Consider the following 7723-nt stretch of genomic DNA (forward strand, 5'->3'; position numbering starts at 1 on the left):
GAAGGGACATGCGGGGGGCCTGGTGGACACTGGTGGCCAGAAGTGGGCTCATCGGTGGCTGGGGCTTCCCAACCCCAAGGCTAAGGAGGATGCTGCCCAGTTGGTCCTGCTGCCCCGCTGCCTCCTCAAATGCTGGGCGCCTCCGTGCAGCCACAGGGCACCAGCCCAGGACGCAGTCATGGAGGAGCCCGGCCCCTGGGTGGGCCCCTGGGTGTGTCCATGCTTGGGCACAATCTCCCCAGGAGCTCACAGCCACCTTTGCTGACTCCTCCTCCTCCGGGTCCCAAGCGCTGAAGAACCAGGTTGGCTGGCTCCTTGGACCTCCCTTCTCCAGCCACTCTCTTTCCTTGGTCGCCTGACCAGCCTCTGGGCTCTACACATCACCCATCCAGTACTGACACTCATATTTCTCTCCCCAGCCCTGCAGTCTCCCCTGTGCCCCAAGCTTGGGTGTCCGTGGTATAGCTGCCTGTCTTTCCATCTGGCTGTCTCCCAGTCACCTGTGCCCTCAGAGGAACTCTTGACACCCCTGGTTCCCAAACCTGTTCTTTCTCCATTCTTTCCATCCCAGAAATGGCCACCACCATTTGCTTTCATCCACAGCCAAGGAAGCATTCTTGATTCCTTTTTCCCTCCTCACCCACATCCAATCTATCACTAAATCCTATTGATTTCACCATCCAAACACTTCCCAAATCCCTCCAGGTTTCTGTATGTCCAATGCTACCACGCCATTCAGAAACACCAGCAATTCTTGTCTGAACTGCCTGTTAACTGCTTCCATGATTACTACACCCCCAAGTTAAAATCATGCATCAGCCAATGACTTACTTTTGTAGAAACAGAAAAATTCATCCCACAATTCATATGGAATCTCAAGGGACCTGAATAGCCAAAATAATCTTTAAAAAGAAGAACAGGGCTTCCCTGGTGGCGCAGTGGTTGAGAGTCCGTCTGCCGATGCAGGGGACACGGGTTCGTGCCCCGGTCTGGGAAGATCCCACATGCCGCAGAGCGGCTGGGCCCGTGAGCCATGTTCACTGAGCCTGCGCGTCTGGAGCCTGTGCTCCACAATGGGAGAGGACACAACGGTTAGAGGCCTGCGTACCGCAAAAAAAACACAAAAAAAAACAACAAAAAAAGCTGTCATAATCAAAACAGTGTTGGTACTGGCATAAAGACAGACACACTAACAAACAGAATAGAATAGAGAGCTCAGGAATAAACCCTTGCATACAAGGTCAAATGATTTTCAGCAGGAGTACCAAGACCACTCAATTGTGAAAGGACAGTCTTTTCAGCAAATGACGTTGGGAAAACTGAACATCCACCTGCAAAAAGAATGACATTGAATTCACCTTATATACAAAAATTAACTCAAAATGGATCTAAGACCACAACTTAAGAGTTAAAACTATAAAACTCTTAGAAGAAACAGGAAAAAGCTTCATAGCATTGTATTTGGCAATGATTTCTTGGCTATGATACCAAAAGCAGAAGTGACAAAAGTGAAAAATAAATATGTTGGACTACATCAAACTTAAAAATTTGTGTGCATCAAGGAACACAATCAAGAGTGAAAAGGCAGGCATGGAATGGGAGAGAATACTTGCAAATCATGTATCTGATAAGGGGTTAATATCTAGAATAAAGAACTACAACTCAAATACAAAAAACAAACAACTGATTAAAATATGGGCAAAGGACTTAAATAGACTTTTCTCCAAAGAAAATGTACAAATGAGGGGATATATGTATACATATAGCTGATTCACTTTGCTGTACAGTGGAAACTAACATAACATTGTAAAGCAACTATATTCCAATAAAATTTAATAAAGAAAAAGAAAATAGACAAATGGCCAATAAGCCTGTGAAAAGATGCTCAACCGCACTAATTATGGAAATGCAAATCCAAACCACAATGAGATACTACTTCACACCAACTAGGAGAGCTATTATCAAAGCCAAACAAACAAAAATGTTGGCTAGGGTGTGGAGAAACTGGAACCCTTATCCATGGTTGGTGGGAACACGAATATTGCGCAGCCACTGCGGAAAAAACTACGGATGTTCCTCAAAAAATTAAACACAGAATTACCATACGATCCAGCAACTTCACTTCTGGGTCTGTGTGTGTATATATATATATATATATATATATATATATATATATATATGCAACAGTTAAAAGCAGAGACTGGAACAGATCTTTGTACACCCATGTTCATAGCAGCATTAATCACAATAGTCAAAAGGCGCAAGCAACCCAAGCACCCATGGATGGATGGATAAACCAAATGTGGTCCATCCATACAACGGAATATTATTCAGCCTTAAAAAGGAAGGCAGGACTTCCCTGGTGGCGGAGTGGTTAAGACTCTGCCTACCAATGCAGGGGACACGGGTTTGAGCCCTGGTCCAGGAAGATCCCACATGCCGTGGAGCAACAAAGCCCGTGCGCCACAACTACTGAGGCCACGTGCCACAGCTCCTGAAGCCCACACACCTAGAGCCCATGTTCCGCAACGAGAAGCCACTGCACTGCAACAAAGAGTAGCCCACACTCACCGCAACTAGAGAAAGCCCGTGCACAGCAACGAAGACCCAGTGTGGCCAAAAATAAATAAATTAATTAAATTAAAAAGAAATCCTTCTAAAAAAAAGGAAGTTCTGACATGTGCTACAACATGATGAACCTTGACGTCATTATGCTCAGTGAGCTAAGCCAGTCACAAGAGGACAAATGCTGTGTGATTCCACTTATATGAGCGACCTGGAGTAAAGTTCATAGAGACAGAAGGTAGGAGGGTGGGGCCCGGGGCTGGGGGAGGGGCTGGGGGGTTAGTGTTTCATGGGGACAGAGTTTCACTTTGGGAAGATGAAAAAGTTCTGGAGGTGGATGGTGGTGATGGCCGCACAGCAGTGTGAATGTACTTAATGCTACTGAACTGTACACTTAAAAATGGTTCAAAAGATAAATTTTGTTATATTTTGCCATAATAAAAAATTTATCCAAAAAAATCATATATCAGCTCTCATCTGTCACTTTTCCACTGAAAACTCTCCAGTGACTTCCCACTACTCCAACCTGGACCTTAAGGCTCTGTACAGTGTGGCTCCCAGCAACCTTTCCCCTTGGCCCAGATTGCTCCCCCCACCAGATGCCAGCCCCTCCCCCTCCACTCCCCACATGAAAATCTCTGCAAGCTGCCTGCCTGCTGGCAGCCATCACCACGGTGGGCTCTGGTTTGCCCACATTATCCCTGTATTCCGGCCATTATCTATAATGACAACCTGGCATAATTATATTTTTACAATTTGTATAACTATATTCTATTGAGCTAAATGATCATTATTATCATTATAAAATATTTATTAAGCACTTCTAGCCATGCAAACCTAATAAGAGGTAGCCTCAGCTCTTAAAAATCTCCCTTCCAAATTCCATCCCAAATTCATTTCAACTTTGGTTATTCCTCCTTCTTGGAGAAGGAACAGGGAACTTCTATGTTTTTTGCCTGGGGCTTTATATGCATATAAACTTTATACCATATAAGCTTCTCAGGGATGCTGGGGAGCAGATGTGATTAGCCTCATCTTACAGATGAGAAACAAGAGAGTCAGACTGCGGGAGCTAGTAATTTAGTAATTTAGGTCTTTGTGATGGCAAAGCCTTTACCACTCCTCTCATGTAATGTGATAGCTTGGCTTATTAGGAAGAGCTTCTTTTTTTGGCCTTATTTACATCTTACATGCCAAACACCGTGCCAGCCCAGTGGGATAAACACACAAGTAAACAGATCTTTCTAAAACAATGTCCTAAGTCGGGGGTCACAAACTCAAATGTTCACAGGAGTCAAGCAGGCAGTGGAAATGGTGAGGCAGACAGGTGAGTGATAGAGAGTGGTGGGGACGGTGGCCAACCCGAGAGCACGTGACTCATCTAACAACGACAGCCAGCTTTGCCATGAGGCAATGTGGGGTCATGTTGTCTGCCCCTCCCACTCTTCCAGTTAGACTTGTAAGTGAAATCTCCAGAATTTTAAATGTTGGCAACTTTGGCAGGTACTGGTCATTGCCTAACCTACAACCACTCCCTGCCTCAAACTTCACCTCCCACCCCCTCAATTTTTGTCAGGAGGGATCAGATACCCTTTGATCTCAGGAAGATAGCCCCAGGGGATAAATCTTAATTGGTATAAAGCAATCCTAGCAGTCTCATTCCCTTTGGCCAGTAATTGGTCTCAGGTCCCAATTCTGACACATGAGATGTAAGGGGAAGACTGCTAAGGAGATCTCCCCTTCCTTAGTAAAAAGACAAAGGCTTGACACCTAATGAGGAAAGAGCCTTTTGCCTATGGTCCTTTCCCCTTGTTCCTGTCTAATGCAGTGATGAAGTCTGGGACAGCAGTGGCCTTTTTGGAACCATGAGGCAATAAGCATGGGGCCTAAAACCAGCATGCCAAGAATGACAGAGCAGAAAGATGGAAAGACCCAAGGTCTTTGATGACATCCTTGCTGCATCAGCACCAGATGCGGCCATGGCCACTATACATAAGCTCAATAGAGCAAGCACTGGGTAGTGCCAGAGGGTGGCTGGAGAAAGAGAACAAATGACGTGTACAAGCATCCTGCCCCTTGTTTATTAGAGGCCTCCCGTGTAGGAGGAGCCCTTTGGTGAGTATGGACACGGGCTACACCTCCCCTCACATCTCTCCTCATTCTGAGAAGTTCATCCACAAACCCCTTCCCCAGACCTTTTTGTCTTTAAGCCTCCAATCTTGTGCTTTCCAAGTTCCCAGACCATCTGATAGCTGCTGCCCCTGCATTGCTGTAGATCCTGGAACTCTGGCTTTCTCTCCGCCCAGGCAGGTGGCCTTCTGCGGGAACCCCTTCACCTCTACCTTTCGGGCACACTGGGGGAAGCTGTTTTGCACAGCATTCCAGGTCTGCGTGGTGTCAGCATATTACAAAGCAATCTATTAACTGGGTCTGCGTTTTCCTTCTTCACTCTTCTGCCCACAGAGAGTCCACTAAGGCCATTGTTGTGGGGTGTGGGGGGATGGAGCAGGTGCCCTGGGAGTCTCAGCCACCTGTTCATGTGACTTACCTGTGCTTCTGGGACCTGCTCAAGGCTGATAGCATCGTCCACGTCGACCTCCCCTCGATGGTGGAGTGTGGCATGTGGCTCAGTGGAGCACGTCACACCCAGCTCAGCTCACACACTCACATGGGGTCTGGCATTTGGTCCCTACCAGTGTCCAGCAGAAAATCTGGAGCTGTGGTTCAAATGGAGAATAGTTATTTGCAGAAGATATATCTTTGCTCCAAGCCCCTGAGAGTCTGTGCTATGACTCTGTTATTGGGATCTGCCAGAACTTCTTACCACAGACACCCTGGCCTAGATCTGCAGAGTTATCTTGTGAGTGGGTCAGAGCAGCACACTGAGATGATGTTCAAGTGGTCTTTAAAAGTCACAGAGCCACCAGTGCAGGTCACTCCAAACCTCACTCCACCGGCTTAGCTAAGCAAACTGATCAAGCCCCTCCTAGCTGTTGGAGCGAACACACACCGAATCTAGAATCTCTGGTAAATTGGCTATATTGATAAATTCAGCCCAAACCTACATTAAACTCTGTCCACCTGGACTGGTGCCGTTAGAATCCACTCACCTCACACTCCCCAAGTTTCTGATGATAAATGCATGAATATGCTGCAATTCTTTCACTGTGTGAACATCTCCTAAATCAGGCTTTGCTGTTGCTTCCCTGGGGCATGCTGGGATCTGACTCCGGTTATGGACTGGAGTTAATGAGGGGGTGAGTCTTGAGAAGACTCAGCATCCCTGTTGCCAGGTAAGCACAGATGAGCTCATTAATAGGACTTCAAGCAGGAGAAGACTGATCTCAGGCAGGCAGGGGGGCTATTTCCACTGACAAAGAGGCTCAGAGGGATGGGGGGTTAAATGACTGCTTGTATCCTCCCAACTGTCCCTTTTCTAATTCTCAGGACCCCTCTCTTCCCAATAAACAGCCTAACTTCACAGAAAAGCCCAGGTGAAGCTGTGAATTCAACTTCTGTCATAATTATGCCTCCGGTAGGATTAAAGGCAGGTGTGACCTTTAGCCCCATTAGCCCTGAGGCTACAAAAGATAAGGAATGGCTTAGGGCTTGATCTGAGAATTTATAGTCCGAGCTTTCAATTTTCTTTCTGAAACCTCTCCCAGTCTCATGAGAAGCCCATCCCACAAGGCTCCACCGACTTGGGGCAGCCTTGTCTTCAGCGAGCCGTCCATCCAGGCAATAGCAGGTGACAACTTAAGTGACTGTTTGGCCAGGGCATGCTATCAGGGAGGTCATCCCTGCACCAGCACAATCAGATCAGATAACCAGCCCCAGATTCCCATTTTCCTGGGTCTGTTTCCTGGGACCAAGTACATGTGTTTCAACATTCAACCAGGAAAGCAGAAATTTCTTTAGATAGTTCAGACAGAGAGGGATTTAAGGCCGAGAATTGACTTCAAGGATGTGGAAGAGCTGCAGGAGCACGAGGGATGCGGTGCTGAGGTGTTGCTCAGAGATCAGGATGTTGCTACTATTCCTGGCTGGGGGCCGGGCCCACACTCCCCGCAGACGACCCCCACCCAGTGCAGACGACTCACTGTAGCCACCCCAATCCCCCCTCCCCCCCACCCTCCCCCACCACCGCAGTCCCCACCTCCCCCCATCCCCACCTCCCCCTGCCCCCCCCACCGTGTCCCTACCTGCTGCCAATGCCTTCACACAACCGTAAAACGATGTCTCCTCCTCCATCCGCAACTGCACTCTCTCACCTGGGTCTCCCACTGGCAGAATCTAACCAGAAGCCAGCTGGCGGAAGATTCTGGGAAGTGTAGATACCCACCTCCCAGCACCCCGGGTACAGATACAGCAGGGAACAAGGAAGGCAGCAGAAGCAATGGGCACACCTGAGATGTCGTGAGGGTAATTGGGCTGATGGATAGGAGCACCAACCACAGGATGATCTGTTAACTCATTGTGCTTTTTCTAGTGCAGGGAAGCTCTGACGATCATAGATTGCTTCATTCTCCCACTGTCTTAGGTTTGAAGCTTCTTTTTTTTGAATGCTGAGCATTTTCCCCCTTTTCTGCAGATTTGTCTTTGCCGTACTCCTTACTTCTCAAAATGATTAGTGACAACAAGATGCCCTGGCAGTTCTGCAACCTGAGCTTCTCACCCTCGTCTCCTTGAATTCTTCTGGCTCTTTTCTGAGCCTTCCTCTTCTGTCCTCTTCCCTAAACTTAACCCATCCTGCTCTCAAACATGCCAGAAGAGAATGACAAACCTGATCAAAAAGCAGTAACCTGCTAGAGAAGCAAAACATCTAAAGACTGAAAAATGTCAGCTTGCTTCTCGTGTGGACCCAAGGACCCTCTTGCACAGCTAGCTTATGGAGGAAAGGCACTCCTTTGCTTTGGAGCTGAATCCTGCAGGCTGAAACAGCACCTTCTATCTCTGCTCTGCACAGGGCATGGTGCCATTCAGTCATCCCTCGGCAAGCGGGAAGAGCTTTTAAGTTAGATCCACTCCCTTGCTTCAAGACTCTTGTGGCTTTCCATCGCTCTCAGAACGAAAGCCAAGCTTCTCACCTGCCTGCCCGAGCAGGTGGCACCTAGCTTGCTCATCACCTCTCCAGTGCTGTCCCACTCACTAAGCTCCA

The sequence above is a fragment of the Mesoplodon densirostris genome, chromosome 13 (genome assembly GCF_025265405.1).
Source record: "Mesoplodon densirostris isolate mMesDen1 chromosome 13, mMesDen1 primary haplotype, whole genome shotgun sequence".
In the NCBI taxonomy this organism is placed as follows: domain Eukaryota; kingdom Metazoa; phylum Chordata; class Mammalia; order Artiodactyla; family Ziphiidae; genus Mesoplodon; species Mesoplodon densirostris.